The following is an 18993-nucleotide window of genomic DNA, read 5'->3' on the forward strand; positions in this document are numbered from 1 at the left end:
TAATACTGGCCCCGTGAAACGAACCCACAACCCTGGTGTTGCAAGCGCCATGCTCTACCAACTGAGCTACAACAGGGCCCAAGTTGTATATTTTTTTAGTGATCCAATTTACATTTTAGTCATTTAGCAGATGCTCTTATCCAGAGCGACTTACAGTTAGTGAGTGCATACATTTTTCATACTAGCCCCCGTGGGGAATCGAACCCACAACCCTTGCAAGCGCCATGCTCTACCAACTGAGCTAGGGGGGCCAATTGAATGAAGGTTAAATGAAAATACAGTGTGATGGTTGACTATGGCTGTCCAGATGTTATTGTCCCTAATACAGTGTGATGGTTGACTATGGCTGTCCAGATGTTATTGTCCCTAATACAGTGTGATGGTTGACTATGGCTGTCCAGATGTTTGTCCCTAATACAGTGTGATGGTTGACTATGGCTGTTCAGATGTTATTGTCCCTAATACAGTGTGATGGTTGACTATGGCTGTCCAGATGTTTGTCCCTAATACAGTGTGATGGTTGACTATGGCTGTCCAGATGGTTTGTCCCTAATACAGTGTGATGGTTGACTATGGCTGTTCAGATGTTATTGTCCCTAATACAGTGTGATGGTTGACTATGGCTGTCCAGATGTTATTGTCCCTAATACAGTGTGATGGTTGACTATGGCTGTCCAGATGTTATTGTCTCTAATACAGTGTGATGGTTGACTATGGCTATCCAGATGTTATTGTCCCTAATACAGTGTGATGGTTGACTATGGCTGTCCAGATGTTATTGTCTCTACTACAGTGTGATGGTTGACTATGGCTGTCCAGATGTTATTGTCCCTAATACAGTGTGATGGTTGACTATGGCTGTCCAGATGTTATTGTCCCTAATACAGTGTGATGGTTGACTATGGCTGTTCAGATGTTATTGTCCCTATTACAGTGTGATGGTTGACTATGGCTGTCCAGATGTTATTGTCCCCTAATACAGTGTGATGGTTGACTATGGCTGTCCAGATGTTTTGTCCCTAATACAGTGTGATGGTTGACTATGGCTGTCCAGATGTTATTGTCCCTAATACAGTGTGATGGTTGACTATGGCTGTCCAGATGTTATTGTCCCTAATACAGTGTGATGGTTGACTATGGCTGTTCAGATGTTATTGTCCCTAATACAGTGTGATGGTTGACTATGGCTGTCCAGATGTTATTGTCCCTAATACAGTGTGATGGTTGACTATGGCTGTTCAGATGTTATTGTCCCTAATACAGTGTGATGGTTGACTATGGCTGTTCAGATGTTATTGTCCCTAATACAGTGTGATGGTTGACTATGGCTGTCCAGATGTTATTGTCCTAATACAGTGTGATGGTTGACTATGGCTGTTCAGATGTTAGTGTCTCTACTACAGTGTGATGGTTGACTATGGCTGTCCAGATGTTATTGTCCCTAATACAGTGGAGATGGGGAACTAGATGGATGCCGGTATTGAGTTTTCTTGTATGGGCAAGCTGTGTCAATTGCATTTCTTTGATTTCTCGCTGGTACCATCATAAGGCTAGAACAGACTGGTACCATCATGAGGCTATTATAGAATGATAGAACAGACTGGTACCATCACTAAGGCTAGAATAGACTGGTACCATCATGAGGCTAGTATAGAGGCTAGAACAGACTGGTACCATCATGAGGCTAGTATAGAAGGCTGAGAACAGACTGGTACCATCATGAGGCTAGTATAGAAGGCTAGAACAGACTAGTACCATCATGAGGCTAGTATAGAAGGCTAGAACAGACTGGTACCATCATGAGGCTAGTATAGAAGGCTAGAACAGACTGGTACCATCATGAGGCTAGTATAGAAGGCTAGAACAGACTGGTACCATCATGAGGCTAGTATAGAAGGCACAGAACAGACTAGTACCATCATGAGGCTAGTATAGAAGGCTAGAAACAGACTGGTACCATCATGAGGCTAGTATAGAAGGCTAGAACAGACTGGTACCATCATAAGGCTAGAACAGACTGGTACCATCATGAGGCTAGAACAGACTGGTACCATCATGAGGCTAGAACAGACTGGTACCTTCATGAGGCTAGAACAGACTGGTACCATCATGAGGCTAGTATAGAAGGCTAGAACAGACTGGTACCTCATGAGGCTAGAACAGACTGGTACCATTGAGTATTAGAATGCTAGAACAGACTGGTACCATCATGAGGCTAGTATAGAGGCTAGAACAGACTGGTACCATCATGAGGCTAGTATAGAAGGCTAGAACAGACTGGTACCATCATGAGGCTAGAACAGACTGGTACCATCATGAGGCTAGTATAGAAGGCTAGAACAGACTGGTACCATCATGAGGCTAGTAAGGCTAGAACAGACTGGTACCATCATGAGGCTAGTATAGAAGGCTAGAAACAGACTGGTACCATCATGAGGCTAGTATAGAAGGCTAGAACAGACTGGTACCATCATGAGGCTAGAACAGACTGGTACCATCATGAGGCTAGAACAGACTGGTACCATCATGAGGCTAGGAACAGATTGGTACCATCATGAAGGCTAGAACAGACTGGTACATCTAAGGCTAGAACAGACTGGTACCATCATGAGGCTAGTATAGAAGGCTAGAACAGACTGGTACCATCATGAGGCTAGTATAGAAAGGCTAGAACAGACTGGTACCATCATGAGGCTAGTATAGAAGGATAGAACAGACTGGTACCATCATGAGGCTAGAACAGACTGGTACCATCATAAGGCTAGTATAGAAGGATAGAACAGACTGGTACCATCATGAGGCTAGAACAGACTGGTACCATCATGAGGCTAGTATAGAAGGCTAGAACAGACTGGTACCATCATGAGGCTACGAACAGACTGGTACCATCATAAGGCTAGAGAACAGACTGGTACCATCATGAGGCTAGAACAGACTGGTACCATCATGAAGGCTAGAACAGACTGGTACCATCATGAGGCTAGAACAGACTGGTACTATCATGAGGCTAGAACAGACTGGTACCATCATGAGGCTAGAACAGACTGGTACCATCATAAGGCTAGAACAGACTGGTACCATCATAAAGGCTAGTATAGAAGGCTAGAACAGACTGGTACCATCATGAGGCTAGAACAGACTGGTACCATCATAAGGCTAGAACAGACTGGTACCATCATAGGGCTATTATAGAAGGCTAGAACAGACTGGTCCATCATGAGGCTATTATAGAATGCTAGAACAGACTGGTACCATCATGAGGCTAGTATAGAATGCTAGAACAGACTGGTACCATCATGAGGCTAGTATAGAAGGCTAGAACAGACTGGTACCATCATGAGGCTAGTATAGAATGCTAGAACAGACTGGTACCATCATAAGGCTAGTATAGAAGGCTAGAACAGACTGGTACCATCATGAGGCTATTATAGAAGGCTAGAACAGACTGGTACCATCATAAGGCTAGTATAGAATGCTAGAACAGACTGGTACCATCATGAGGCTAGAACAGACTGGTACCATCATGAGGCTAGAACAGACTGGTACCATCATGAGGCTATTATAGAAGGCTAGAACAGACTGGTACCATCATGAGGCTAGAACAGACTGGTACCATCATGAGGCTAGTATAGAAGGCTAGAACAGACTGGTACCATCATAAGGCTAGTATAGAAGGCTAGAACAGACTGGTACCATCATGAGGCTAGAACAGACTGGTACCATCATGAGGCTAGTATAGAAGGCTAGAACAGACTGGTACCATCATGAGGCTAGTATAGAAGGCTAGAACAGACTGGTACCATCATGAGGGCTAGTATAGAAGGCTAGAAACAGACTGGTACCATCATGAGGCTAGTATAGAAGGCTGAGAACAGACTGGTACCATCATAAGGCTAGAACAGACTGGTACCATCATGAGGCTAGTATAGAAGGCTAGAACAGACTGGTACCATCATGAGGCTAGAACAGACTGGTACCATCATGAGGCTAGTATAGAAGGCTAGAACAGACTGGTACCATCATGAGGCTAGTATAGAAGGCTAGAACAGACTGGTACCATCATGAGGCTAGTGTAGAAGGCTAGAACAGACTGGTACCATCATGAGGCTAGTATATAGAAGGCTAGAACAGACTGGTACCATCATAAGGCTAGTATAGAAGGCTAGAACAGACTGGTACCATCATAAGGCTAGAACAGACTGGTACCATCATGAGGCTGAGTATAGAAGGCTAGAACAGACTGGTACCATCATGAGGCTAGTATAGAAGGCTAGAAACAGACTGGTACCATCATAAGGCTAGTGTAGAAGGCTAGAACAGACTGGTACCATCAGTGAGGCTAGTATAGAATGCTAGAACAGACTGGTACCATCATGAGGCTAGTATAGAAGGCTAGGAACAGACTGGTACCATCATGAGGCTATTATAGAATGCTAGAACAGACTGGTACCATCATAAGGCTAGAACAGACTGGTACCATCATGAGGCTAGTGTAGAAGGCTAGAACAGACTGGTACCATCATGAGGCTAGTAATAGAAGGCTAGAACAGACTGGTACCATCATGAGGCTAGTATAGAATGCTAGAACAGACTGGTACCATCATAAGGCTAGAAACAGACTGGTACCATCATGAGGCTAGTATAGAATGCTAGAACAGACTGGTACCATCATGAGGCTAGAACAGACTGGTACCATCATAAGGCTAGAACAGACTGGTACCATCATGAGGCTAGTATAGAATGCTAGAACAGACTGGTACCATCATGAGGCTAGAACAGACTGGTACCATCATAAGGCTAGAACAGACTGGTACCATCATAAGGCTAGAACAGACTGGTACCATCATGAGGCTAGAACAGACTGTACCATCATGAGGCTAGAACAGACTGGGTACCATCATGAGGCTAGAACAGACTGGTACCATCATAAGGCTATTATAGAATGCTAGAACAGACTGGTACCATCATAAGGCTAGAACAGACTGGTACCATCATAAGGCTAGAACAGACTGGTACCATCATGAGGCTAGTATAGAATGCTAGAACAGACTGGTACCATCATGAGGCTAGAACAGACTGGTACCATCATAAGGCTAGAACAGACTGGTACCATCATGAGGCTAGAACAGACTGGTACCATCATGAGGCTATTATAGAATGCTAGAACAGACTGGTACCATCATGCTAGGCTAGAACAGACTGGTACCATCATAAGGCTAGAACAGACTGGTACCATCATGAGGCTAGTATAGAATGCTAGAACAGACTGGTACCATCATGAGGCTAGAACAGACTGGTACCATCATAAGGCTAGAACAGACTGGTACCATCATGAGGCTAGTATAGAATGCTAGAACAGACTGGTACCATCATGAGGCTAGTATAGAATGCTAGAACAGACTGGTACCATCATGAGGCTAGAACAGACTGGTACCATCATGAGGCTAGTATAGAATGCTAGAACAGACTGGTACCATCATGAGGCTAGTATAGAAGGCTAGAACAGACTGGTACCATCATGAGGCTAGTATAGAAGGCTAGAACAGACTGGTACCATCATGAGGCTAGAACAGACTGGTACCATCATGAGGCTAGTATAGAATGCTAGAACAGACTGGTACCATCATGAGGCTAGTATAGAAGGCTAGAACAGACTGGTACCATCATGAGGCTAGAACAGACTGGTACCATCATGAGGCTAGTATAGAATGCTAGAACAGACTGGTACCATCATGAGGCTATGAAGGCTAGAACAGACTGGTACCATCATGAGGCTAGTATAGAAGACTAGAACAGACTGGTACCATCATGAGGCTAGTATAGAAGGCTAGAACAGACTGGTACCATCATGAGGCTAGTATAGAAGGCTAGAACAGACTGGTACCATCATGAGGCTAGTATAGAAGGCTAGAACAGACTGGTACCATCATGAGGCTAGTATAGAAGACTAGAACAGACTGGTACCATCATGAGGCTAGTATAGATTGCTAGAACAGACTGGTACCATCATGGAGGCTATTATAGAAGGCTAGAAACAGACTGGTACCATCATGAGGCTAGTATAGAAGGCTAGAACAGACTGGTACCATCATGAGGCTAGTATAGAAGGCTAGAACAGACTGGTACCATCATGAGGCTAGTATAGAAGGCTAGAACAGACTGGTACCATCATGAGGCTAGTATAGAAGGCTAGAACAGACTGGTACCATCATGAGGCTAGTATAGAAGACTAGGAACAGACTGGTACCATCATAAGGCTATTATAGAATGCTAGAACAGACTGGTACCATCATAAGGCTATTATAGAAGGCTAGAAACAGACTGGTACCATCATAAGGCTATTATAGAAGGCTAGAACAGACTGGTACCATCATGAGGCTAGAACAGACTGGTACCATCATGAGGCTAGAAACAGACTGGGTACCATCATGAGGCTAGTATAGAAGGCTAGAACAGACTGGTACCATCATAAGGCTAGAACAGACTGGTACCATCATGAGGCTAGTATAGAAGGCTAGAACAGACTGGTACCATCATGAGGCTAGTAGAAGGCTAGAATAGACTGGTACCATCATGAGGCTAGTATAGAAGGCTAGAACAGACTGGTACCATCATGAGGCTAGTATAGAAGGCTAGAATAGACTGGTACCATCATGAGGCTAGAACAGACTGGTACCATCATAAGGCTAGAACAGACTGGTACCATCATGAGGCTATTATAGAAGGCTAGAACAGACTGGTACCATCATGAGGCTAGTATAGAAGGCTAGAACAGACTGGTACCATCATGAGGCTAGAACAGACTGGTACCATCATGAGGCTAGTGTAGAAGGCTAGAACAGACTGGTACCATCATGAGGCTAGAACAGACTGGTACCATCATGAGGCTAGTATAAGGCTAGAACAGACTGGTACCATCATGAGGCTAGAACAGACTGGTACCATCATGAGGCTAGTGTAGAAGGCTAGAACAGACTGGTACCATCATGAGGCTAGAACAGACTGGTACCATCATGAGGCTAGTATAGAAGGCTAGAACAGACTGGTACCATCATGAGGCTAGTATAGAAGGCTAGAACAGACTGGTACCATCATGAGGCTAGTATAGAAGGCTAGAACAGACTGGTACCATCATGAGGCTAGTATAGAAGGCTAGAACAGACTGGTACCATCATGAGGCTAGTATAGAAGGCTAGAACAGACTGGTACCATCATGAGGCTAGTATAGAATGCTAGAACAGACTGGTACCATCATAAGGCTAGTATAGAAGGCTAGAACAGACTGGTACCATCATGAGGCTAGAACAGACTGGTACCAGCATGAGGCTAGAACAGACTGGTACCATCATGAGGCTAGTATAGAATGCTAGAACAGACTGGTACCATCATGAGGCTTTAACAGACTGGTACCATCATGAGGCTAGAACAGACTGGTACCATCATGAGGCTAGAACAGACTGGTACCATCATGAGGCTAGTATAGAAGGCTAGAACAGACTGGTACCATCATGAGGCTAGAACAGACTGGTACCATCATGAGGCTAGAACAGACTGGTACCATCATGAGGCTAGTATAGAATGCTAGAACAGACTGGTACCATCATGAGGCTAGAACAGACTGGTACCATCATGAGGCTAGAACAGACTGGTACCATCATGAGGCTAGAACAGACTGGTACCATCATGAGGCTAGTATAGAAGGCTAGGAACAGACTGGTACCATCATGAGGCTAGAACAGACTGGTACCATCATGAGGCTAGTATAGAAGGCTAGAACAGACTGGTACCATCATGAGGCTAGTAACAGACTGGTACCATCATGAGGCTAGTATAGAAGGCTAGAACAGACTGGTACCATCATGAGGCTAGTATAGAAGGCTAGAACAGACTGGTACCATCATGAGGCTAGTATAGAAGGCTAGAACAGACTGGTACCATCATGAGGCTAGTATAGAATGCTAGAACAGACTGGTACCATCATAAGGCTAGTATAGAAGGCTAGAACAGACTGGTACCATCATGAGGCTAGAACAGACTGGTACCAGCATGAGGCTAGAACAGACTGGTACCATCATGAGGCTAGTATAGAATGCTAGAACAGACTGGTACCATCATGAGGCTAGAACAGACTGGTACCATCATGAGGCTAGTATAGAAGGCTAGAACAGACTGGTACCATCATGAGGCTAGTATAGAAGGCTAGAACAGACTGGTACCATCATGAGGCTAGTATAGAAGGCTAGAACAGACTGGTACCATCATGAGGCTATTATAGAATGCTAGAACAGACTGGTACCATCATGAGGCTAGAACAGACTGGTACCTTCATGAGGCTAGAACAGACTGGTACCATCATGAGGCATAGAACAGACTAAACTGGTACCATCATGAGGCTAGAACAGACTGGTACCATCATGAGGCTAGTATAGAAGGCTAGAACAGACTGGTACCATCATGAGGCTAGTATAGAAGGCTAGAACAGACTGGTACCATCATAAGGCTAGAACAGACTGGTACCATCATGAGGCTAGTATAGAAGGCTAGAACAGACTGGTACCATCATGAGGCTAGTATAGAAGGCTAGAACAGACTGGTACCATCATGAGGCTATAACAGACTGGTACCATCATGAGGCTAGAACAGACTGGTACCATCATGAGGCTAGTATAGAAGGCTAGAACAGACTGGTACCATCATGAGGCTAGTATAGAAGGCTAGAACAGACTGGTACCATCATAAGGCTAGAACAGACTGGTACCATCATGAGGCTAGTATAGAAGCTAGAACAGACTGGTACCATCATGAGGCTAGTATAGAAGGCTAGAACAGACTGGTACCATCATGAGGCTAGTATAGAAGGATATAACAGACTGGTACCATCATGAGGCTAGTATAGAAGGCTAGAACAGACTGGTACCATCATGAGCCTAGTATAGAAGGCTAGAACAGACTGGTACCATCATAAGGCTAGAACAGACTGGTACCATCATGAGGCTAGAACAGACTGGTACCATCATGAGGCTAGTATAGAAGGCTAGAACAGACTGGTACCATCATGAGGCTATAACAGACTGGTACCATCATGAGGCTAGTATAGAAGGCTAGAACAGACTGGTACCATCATGAGGCTAGTATAGAAGGCTAGAACAGACTGGTACCATCATGAGGCTAGAACAGACTGGTACCATCATGAGGCTAGTATAGAAGGCTAGAACAGACTGGTACCATCATGAGGCTAGAACAGACTGGTACCATCATGAGGCTAGTATAGAAGGCTAGAACAGACTGGTACCATCATGAGGCTAGAACAGACTGGTACCATCATGAGGCTAGTATAGAAGGCTAGAACAGACTGGTACCATCATGAGGCTATTATAGAAGGCTAGAACAGACTGGTACCATCATGAGGCTAGAACAGACTGGTACCATCATAAGGCTAGAACAGACTGGTACCATCATGAGGCTAGAACAGACTGGTACCATCATGAGGCTAGAACAGACTGGTACCATCACTGAGGCTAGAACAGACTGGTACCATCATGAGGCTAGTATAGAAGGCTAGAACAGACTGGTACCATCATGAGGCTAGAACAGACTGGTACCATCATGAGGCTAGAACAGACTGGTACCATCATGAGGCTAGTATAGAAGGCTAGAACAGACTGGTACCATCATGAGGCTAGTATAGAAGGCTAGAACAGACTGGTACCATCATGAGGCTAGTATAGAAGGCTAGAACAGACTGGTACCATCATGAGGCTAGTATAGAAGGCTAGAACAGACTGGTACCATCATGAGTATAGAAGGCTAGAACAGACTGGTACCATCATGACGATAAAGGCTAGAACAGACTGGTACCATCATAAGGCTAGAACAGACTGGTACCATCATGAGGCTGTATAGAGGCTAGAACAGACTGGTACCATCATGAGGCTAGTATAGAAGGCTAGAACAGACTGGTACCATCATGAGGCTAGTATAGAAGGCTAGAACAGACTGGTACCATCATGAGGCTAGAACAGACTGGTACCATCATGAGGCTAGAACAGACTGGTACTATCATAAGCTTGCCACCAGATGGCAATGTTAACAAGACTGTGAAAACCTCCCTTACAGAAGAAGCGTACCGTAACTCAGCAGCAGGAAGAACATGCTTCAGGACTGAATGAAACCAAACTTCCTTTCTACCTGCATTAGTCACCTTTTATAAATAAAACACTTCACAGCTATTGAAAGATTCTGGGAACGAATAGAAAAGAAGTATTTCAAAGCAGGCTAGGAACTCCTTCCTTTCCTAAGTGATAGATAGATGGCTGGTCTGTATTGTCCAGAAGGTGCCTGGCTGGTCTGTATTGTCCAGAAGGTGCCTGACTGGTCTGTATTGTCCAGAAGGTGCCTGACTGGTCTGTATTGTCCAGAAGGTGCCTGACTGGTCTGTATTGAGGTGCCTGACTGGTCTGTATTGTCCAGAAGGTGCCTGACTGGTCTGTATTGTCCAGAAGGTGCCTGGCTGGTCTGTATTGTCCAGAAGGTGCCTGACTGGTCTGTATTGAGGTGCCTGACTGGTCTGTATTGTCCAGAAGGTGCCTGACTGGTCTGTATTGTCCAGAAGGTGCCTGGCTGGTCTGTATTGTCCAGAAGGTGCCTGACTGGTCTGTATTGTCCAGAAGGTGCCTGACTGGTCTGTATTGTCCAGAAGGTGCCTGATGTCCTCAGGTACTGTATGAGAGCATGTGTGAATCCCAAATGGCACCCTGTTCCCTACATAGTGCACTACTTTTGACCAGAACCCTATAGGGTGCCATTTGAGACGCCCGACAAGAAGCTAAATCAAATAAAATTGTATTTGTCACATGCTTCGTAAACAACCCGGTGTAGACTAACAGTGAAATGCTGACTGACGGGCCTTACCCACAATGCAGAGAGAAGACTGGAAAGATAACACAAGGAATAAATACACAATGAGTAATGATAACATGGCTATATACACGGGGTACCAGTACCCAGTCCATGTACAGGGGTACGAGGTAATAACATGGCTATATACATGGGGTACCAGTACCCAGTCCGTGTACAGGGTACGAGGTAGTTGAGGTAGATACAGTGCCTTCGGAAAGTATTCAGACCCCTTGACTTTTTCCACATTTTGTTACGTTACAGCCTTATTCTACAATGGATAAAATGGTTTTTTCCCCTCATCAATTTACACACAACATCCCATAATGACAAAGCAAAAACAGATTTTTTTAGAAATCTTTGCAAATGTACTAAAAATAAAAAACGGAAATATTACATTTACATAAGTATTCGCAGATCCTTTACTCAGTACTTTGTTGAAGCGCCTTTGGCAGCAATTACAGTCTCGAGTCTTCTTGGGTATGGCGCTACAGGCTTGGCACACCTGTATTTGGGGAGTTTCTCCCATTCTTCTCTGCAGATCCTCTCAGGCTCTGTCTGGTTGGACGGGGAGTTTCGCTGCACAGCTATTTTCAGATCTCTCCAGACATGTTAGATCGGGTTCAAGTCCGGGCTGGAGCGTCCCTCATTGTGTGCGATAGAGTCCCTATATAGGGAATAGGGTGCCATTTGGGACGTAGAAGGTGATGTCCTCAGGTAAAGCATGAGTACGGTAAGGCTGCTGCAGGGACACGTGGGGTGGAACAGAAGAAGCTCTCCGTGCCAGCTGGCATCTCCTGTGCCTCTCGTACTTTTCACAGAAGCGGGAATTTACACAATTACAAAACACCCTGAGGATAGAGAGCAGGGTTTGTGTAAACAGTAAGGCCTTGCTCTTCCTCCTGCCCAACCTGAAACCAACCACGGGTCTACTGACAGATACGTGCGCAACTGAACCTGCGGTTGGCTGGCAGTGGGTGTGGGGAGGAGTGAGAAAGGGTTGACTGTCTAAGTGCAGCAAGGCGGAGGGAGAGGAGCTCCACAGATGGTGTATCAAGTCATCTTTATCTGTACGTGCCTGAAACCATTCTACTGACAGATATGTGCCAACCAAGCTTAGAGGTCCCCCCTCTCGATTGCTGGCGGGGGTGTGGGTTGATGACTGTCTAAATGCACCTGGGGAGGACAGGGGAACCAAGCTTCACAGGTGGTGCACCTAATCCTATGTAGTGTACCTATTCCCTATGTAGTGTACCCTATTCCCTATGTAGTGTATATTCCCTATGAGTGCACCCTATTCCTGTAGGCACCCTATTCTATGTAGTGTACGCTATTCCTATGTAGTGCACCCTATTCCATATGTAGTGTACCCTATTCCCTATGTAGTGTACCCTATTCCCTATGTAGTGTACCCTATTCCCTATGTAGTGCACCCTATTCCCTATGTAGTGCCCTATTCCCTATGTAGTGCACCTATTCCCTATGTAGTGCATTACTTTTTACTGTGGCCCATAGGGCTCCCGAGTGGTGTATCTTAGAGGCCTCTATCTGCATGGGAAAAGAAGGCGAGTGGCTAAAAACACAGCGTCGGTTCACTTCAGGACCCATTCTGGAACGTTCAGGCCCAAATCGAAGTCAGACAAGGAATGATTTTGGAACGGTCCATGAGAGGACACCTCAGGAGTTGGGCCAGACTGCTTTATGAAGAGGGGAATGGGGGTGAGGGGAATGGGGGTGGGGGTGAGGGCAGTAGGGGGTGATTCCATGACCTAACACATTACCACATGTCCGGTCTGGAGGCGTCCCCTCATTTTGTGCGATAGAGTCGTCATTCTGCTTGCGTCCCAAATGGCACCCTATTCCTGTATAGTGCACTACTTTAGAACAGAGCCCTATGGGCAATAGGGGTGCGATTTCGGACACCCGCAGCACTTTTTCCCTTGTCCTGTTTGGCACCCTGCAGATGACCCGAACCTAGCTGGGTCTTTCCTCTTTTATGACGTCATAGAGAATAAAGTGTGTCCTCATTAAAACGGTTTAATCACTGGAAACCAACAGGCTCAGTCCATTTAGATTGACATGGTCACAATGGCCTCCAAACCCGGGCCTGGTAGGAAGATATGAATTAAGGGTTATAATGATACTGTATCTGAGCTGGATGGACCTCAAAAGGACTAGGCATTGTTTCCTGGCCTCATTCATGGTGCAATTATCATTTGGCGGAGGTGAAGGCCTGGGATGATTAGGGGCTGGCTGTGGGACATTTTGGGGGACGTCACCATGCCTGGTTTTCAATTTGATACAGCGTCTGAGATTTTAGTTTTTTTAGATCATGCACTCTTAGAAAAAAAGGTGCTATCTAGAACCTAAAAGGGTTATTCGGCTGTACGAGAACCCTTAAACTATGGCAGCGGTTCCCAAACTAGGGGCTGCGACCCCATGTGGGGGTCACCTGATATGAAAATGGGGTCACGGAAGAATTTCTAAATTCATGAGAAAAAATAAATATTGTGAGAGTTCAGTGACCAGCCGGAGGAAGACGGATAGGTACTCAGGGGATAGGTACTCAGGGGATAGGTACTCAGGGGATAGGTACTCAGGGGATAGGTACTCAGGGGGTAGGTACTCCGTGTAAAGACAATTAGCACACAGCTGGTCCCACTAATTGCTTGGTGTCTTCCTCTATACAGGTGAGCCAGGAGAGGAGCTGAGGGTGGGATTGGGAGTAGAGACGGGGACCTGTGAGGACGTCGTATTGGCCTACCTCAGAGAAAGCTTCTTCGTCTAGGGCACCTTGTCTCTCTGTTAACCAAGGCAGACTATAGATAGAGAGAAGCGTTCTTCCTGTAACTATTATGTGTAGATGATAGTCTAAAGACAGGACTATAATGTGTAGATGATAGTCTAAAGACAGGACTATAATGTGTAGATGATAGTCTAAATGCAGCACTATAATGTGTAGATGATAGTCTAAATACAGCACTATAATGTGTAGATGATAGTCTAAAGACAGTAGGAGCCGTGTATTGTTTTGCTGTCCTGTTTTGGGCCACGGCCTTTTGTTCAGCGGCTTAGTTGATGTTTATTTTGTTGTTATTCTGATGTTGTAGCCTTGGACGTTACCCTGTATTGGAATTATTTTGTTGGGCGACAGAAAACCCGTTCAGTAACAATACTGCCTCTAGTCTGTTCATTTCATGCCTCCCGCTTGTGTTAGGGTGCTTCGGACAAGCTGATCCGTTCACAATGTGTATACCAAAAATATATGTACAGGGGGAGAGGTCACGCCACCACCGGCCTGAGGAGAGACACATGGAACGAGGGGTTAATGCGGTAATTAATGGGCAGTTGTAACCTATAGCATACCTCGTTCAATCTCCTCAGGACTTTAAATGGCCCCATAAACCGCCGACCCAGCTTCCGGCAGGGCAGGCAAAGGGGCAGGTTTCGGGTCGAGAGCCAGAACCGATCTCCCGGTGCATACACCGGAGCCTCACTGCGGTGGCGATCAGCGCTCGCCTTTTTCCGCCTGATGGCCCGCTGCAGATGGACATGCGCAGCGTTCCAGGTTTCTTCCGAGCGCCGAAACCACTCGTCCACTGCAGGGGCTTCGATCTGGCTCTGATGCCAAGGTGCCAGGACCGGCTGATACCCTAGCACACACTGGAAAGGCGTAAGGTTAGTGGAGGAGTGGCGGAGTGAGTTTTGGGCTATCTCTGCCCAGGGAATTTATCCTGACCACTCCTCCTGCCAGTCCTGGCAATAGGACCTCAGAAACCTACTCACATCCTGGTTCACTCTCTCCACCTGCCCGTTACTCTCGGGGTGAAAACCTGAGGTAAGGCTAATCGAGACCCCCAGACGTTCCATAAACGCCCTCCAGACTCTAGAGGTGAACTGGGGACCCCGATCAGACACTGTATCCTCAGGCACCCCGTAGTGCCGGAAGACGTGTGTGAACAGGGCGTCAGCAGTTTGTAGGGCAGTAGGGAGACCTGGCATAGGAATGAGACGGCAGGCCTTCGAAAACCGATCCACAACGACCAAGATCGTCGTGTTCCCCTGGGAAGGGGGAAGGTCCGTGACAAAATCCACCGATAGGTGAGACCACGGCCGTTGTGGAACGGGTAGGGGTTGTAACTTCCCTCTGGGCAGGTGTCTAGGCGCCTTACACTGGGCGCACACCGAGCAGGAGGAAACATAAACCCTCACGTCCTTAGCTAAAGTGGGCCACCAGTACTTCCCACTAAGGCAGTGCACTGTCCGACCAATACCAGGATGACCAGAGGAGGGTGACATGTGAGCCCAATATATCAATCGATCGCGAACCTCGAGCGGCACGTACCTCCGACCCTCTGGACACTGTGGGGGAGTAGGATCGGTATGTAACGCCCGCTCGATGTCCGCATCAACCTCCCACACCACCGGTGCCACCAGACAAGTCTCCGGGAGGATGGGAGTGGGCTCAATGGACCTCTCCTCTGTGTCATATAGTCGGGACAGGGCGTCTGCCTTAGCGTTCTGTGACCCTGGTCCATAGGTGAGCTTAAATACAAATCGGGAGAGAAACATAGACCACCTTGCCTGGCGAGGGTTCAGCCTCCTCGCTGCCCGGATGTACTCCAGGTTACGATGGTCAGTCAGAATGAGAAAAGGGTAATTAGCCCCCTCAAGCCAATGCCTCCACACCTTCAGGGCTTGAACCACAGCTAACAGCTCCCTGTCCCCCACGTCATAATTGCGCTCCGCTGGACTGAGCTTCTTAGAATAGAAAGCACAGGGGCGGAGTTTTGGTGGCGTACCCGAGCGCTGAGACAGCACAGCGCCGATCCCAGCCTCGGACGCATCCACCTCAACTTGGAACGCCAAAGAGGGATCCGGATGTGCCAGCACCGGAGCCGAGGTAAACAGGTCCTTCAGATGTCTAAACACCCTGTCCGCCTCAGCTGACCACTGCAGACGCACCGGACCCCCCTTTAGCAGGGAGGTAATGGGAGCTGCTACCTGTCCAAAGCCCCGGATAAACCTCCAGTAGTAATTGGCAAAACCCAAGAACCGCTGCACTTCCTTCACCGTGGTGGGAGTCTGCCAATTACGCACGGCAGAAACGCGGTCAATCTCCATTTCCACCCCTGACGCGGACAACAGATGTCCCAGGAAGGAGATGGACTCCTGGAAGAACAGACATTTCTCCGCCTTCGCATACAGGTCATGCTCTAACAGTCTACCAAGCACTCGACGCACCAGGGACACATGCTCGGCTCGTGTAGCGGAGTATATTAGAATGTCATCAATATACACCACTACACCCTGTCCATGCAAGTCCCGGAAAATCTCGTCCACAAATGATTGGAAGACGGAAGGAGCATTCATTAAACCGTATGGCATGACGAGGTACTCATAGTGAGTAGTACCCGAGGAGGTACTGAATGCTGTCTTCCACTCATCTCCCTCCCTAATGTGCACCAGGTTGTACGCGCTCCTGAGATCCAATTTTGTGAAGAATCGCGCCCCGTGTAATGACTCCGTTATACTAGCAATCAGAGGGAGAGGATAGCTGTATTTGATTGTGATCTGATTGAGACCACGGTAATCAATACACGGGCGTAAACCCCCATCCTTCTTCTTCACAAAAAAGAAACTTGAGGACGCAGGGGAAGTGGACGGCCGTATGTATCCCTGTCTCAGAGATTCGGTGACGTATGTCTCCATAGCCGCCGTCTCCTCCTGAGACAGAGGATACACATGACTTCTGTGAGCGCAGCGCCTACTCGGAGGTCTATCGCACAATCCCCCTGTCGATGAGGTGGTAATTGAGTCGCCTTCTTTTTACAGAAGGCGAGTGCCAAATCGGCATACTCAGGTGGAATGTGCATGGTGGGAACTTGGTTCGGGCTTTCCACCGTCGTTGCCCCTACGGAAACACCTACACACCACCCGAAACACTGATCAGACCATCCCTTGAGAGCCCTCTGTTGCCATGAAATGTTGGGGTCATGAGATGTTAACCAGGGAAGCCCCAACACCACGGGAAACGCAGGAGAATCAATCAAATGCAAACGTAGTATCTCCTCATGGCCCTCCTGCGTTTTCATCCTGAGAGACGCTGTGACTTCCCTAATCAATCCTGACCCCAAAGGGCGGCTATCTAGGGCATGGATGGGGAAGGGCACATCAACAGGTACAATAGGAATCCCTAATTTATAGGTGAATTGGCGATCGATAAAATTTCCAGCTGCGCCTGAATCTACTAGCGCCTTATGCTGGGAGTGAGGAGAAACCTCTGTGATTCCGTGACAGATTCTAAGCTAGATAGATCTGGACCTTCTCATAGCTCATCACAAGTGAACGCTTCCAAACCATTTCTTAAAGATCTCAATCTTAATGACTGTTGGGAGATTTCATAATCCCACAACTAAGGATCATACGTGCTTTCTGCTAGATTTAAGACTTTCTCGAGAATTGACTATGTTTTAACATCTACTGATATTGCAGGTAACATGGAATTTATGAAAACATTACCGGCCATTTTATCTGATCATAATTCCATTCTATGTACATTTCAAATCTTCCCGATGAAAAAGGTTGCACTGAGATGGAGGTTTAATAATACTTTACTACACAACTCTGACCTAATCTTTCAGTTTAGATCCAATTTAAAATAATTTTTAGAAATAAATTACCACTCAGTGGAGGACTATGGCATAGTTAGCTGTAAAAGGTAAAAGGATTCATCAGAGGAAACACATTTACATTTACATTTTAGTCATTTAGCAGACGCTCTTATCCAGAGCGACTTACAGTTAGTGAGTGCATACAAACACTACACATTTTTCCTCTAATGTACAGAAATTAGGACTTTCAGAAAATCAGCGAATTGGAAAATCATTGTAAAATGCTGGAAGACTCTTAAAAACAACTATTCAACGGAGAGAGAAATTGAGCTAAAAACAAGTCGACTGGAACTTAATGATCTGTTGCGACGTAGAGCAGAATTCATTATGCAGAGGGTGACTAGCCACTTACTAGTGCTGAAACAAGATTATCAATACAGCTGATCAGATCTACTACTAAGGGACTTAAACATGCTGAAACAAGATCACCAATACAGCTGATCAGATCTACTACTAAGGGACTTAAACATGCTGAAACAAGACCATCAATACAGCTGATCAGATCTCCTACTAAGGGACTTAAACATGCTGAAACAAGATCACCAATACAGCTGATCAGATCTCCTACTAAGGGACTTAAACATGCTAAAACAAGATCATCAATACAGCTGATCAGATCTCCTACTAAGGGACTTAAACACGCTGAAACAAGATCACCAATACAGCTGATCAGATCTCCTACTAAGGGACTTAAACATGCTGAAACAAGATCATCAATACAGCTGATCAGATCTCCTAATAAGGGACTTAAACATGCTGAAACAAGATCACCAATACAGCTGATCAGATCTCCTACTAAGGGACTTAAACATGCAGCAACAAGACCATCAATACAGCTGATCAGATCTCCTACTAAGGGACTTAAACATGCTGAAACAAGGTCATCAATACAGCTGATCAGATCTCCTAATAAGGGACTTAAACATGCTGAAACAAGATCATACATCCTGGACCAAACAGGGTTCATTAAGGGTCGTCAGGCAGCCGATAACACGCTGCCTGCCGCCTGTTTCATGTGGTCGCCGAGGCTTCCAATCTGGACACCACCGTGTGCTGTGTTATCAGTAGATGCAGAGAAAACCTTTGACCGCTTAGAGTGGGAATCCTTATTCTATTATATCTACAGGCGGTACCCATTCTAATCCATTTATCATACAATCAGGATGTAAACAAGGTTGTCCCGCCTCCCCTGTGCTATTTGCTCTTTCTCTTGAACCGCTAGTACCCTGTACTCTTCAAGGTGAATAGACGTAAAGGTACCCTGTACTCTTCAAGGTGAATAGACGTAAAGGTACCCTGTACTCTTCAAGGTGAACAGACGTAAAGGTACCCTGTACTCTTCAAGGTGAATAGACGTAAAGGTACCCTGTACTCTTCAAGGTGAACAGACGTAAAGGTACCCTGTACTCTTCAAGGTGAATAG

The sequence above is a fragment of the Coregonus clupeaformis genome, unplaced genomic scaffold (assembly GCF_020615455.1).
Source record: "Coregonus clupeaformis isolate EN_2021a unplaced genomic scaffold, ASM2061545v1 scaf1158, whole genome shotgun sequence".
Lineage (NCBI taxonomy): Eukaryota > Metazoa > Chordata > Actinopteri > Salmoniformes > Salmonidae > Coregonus > Coregonus clupeaformis.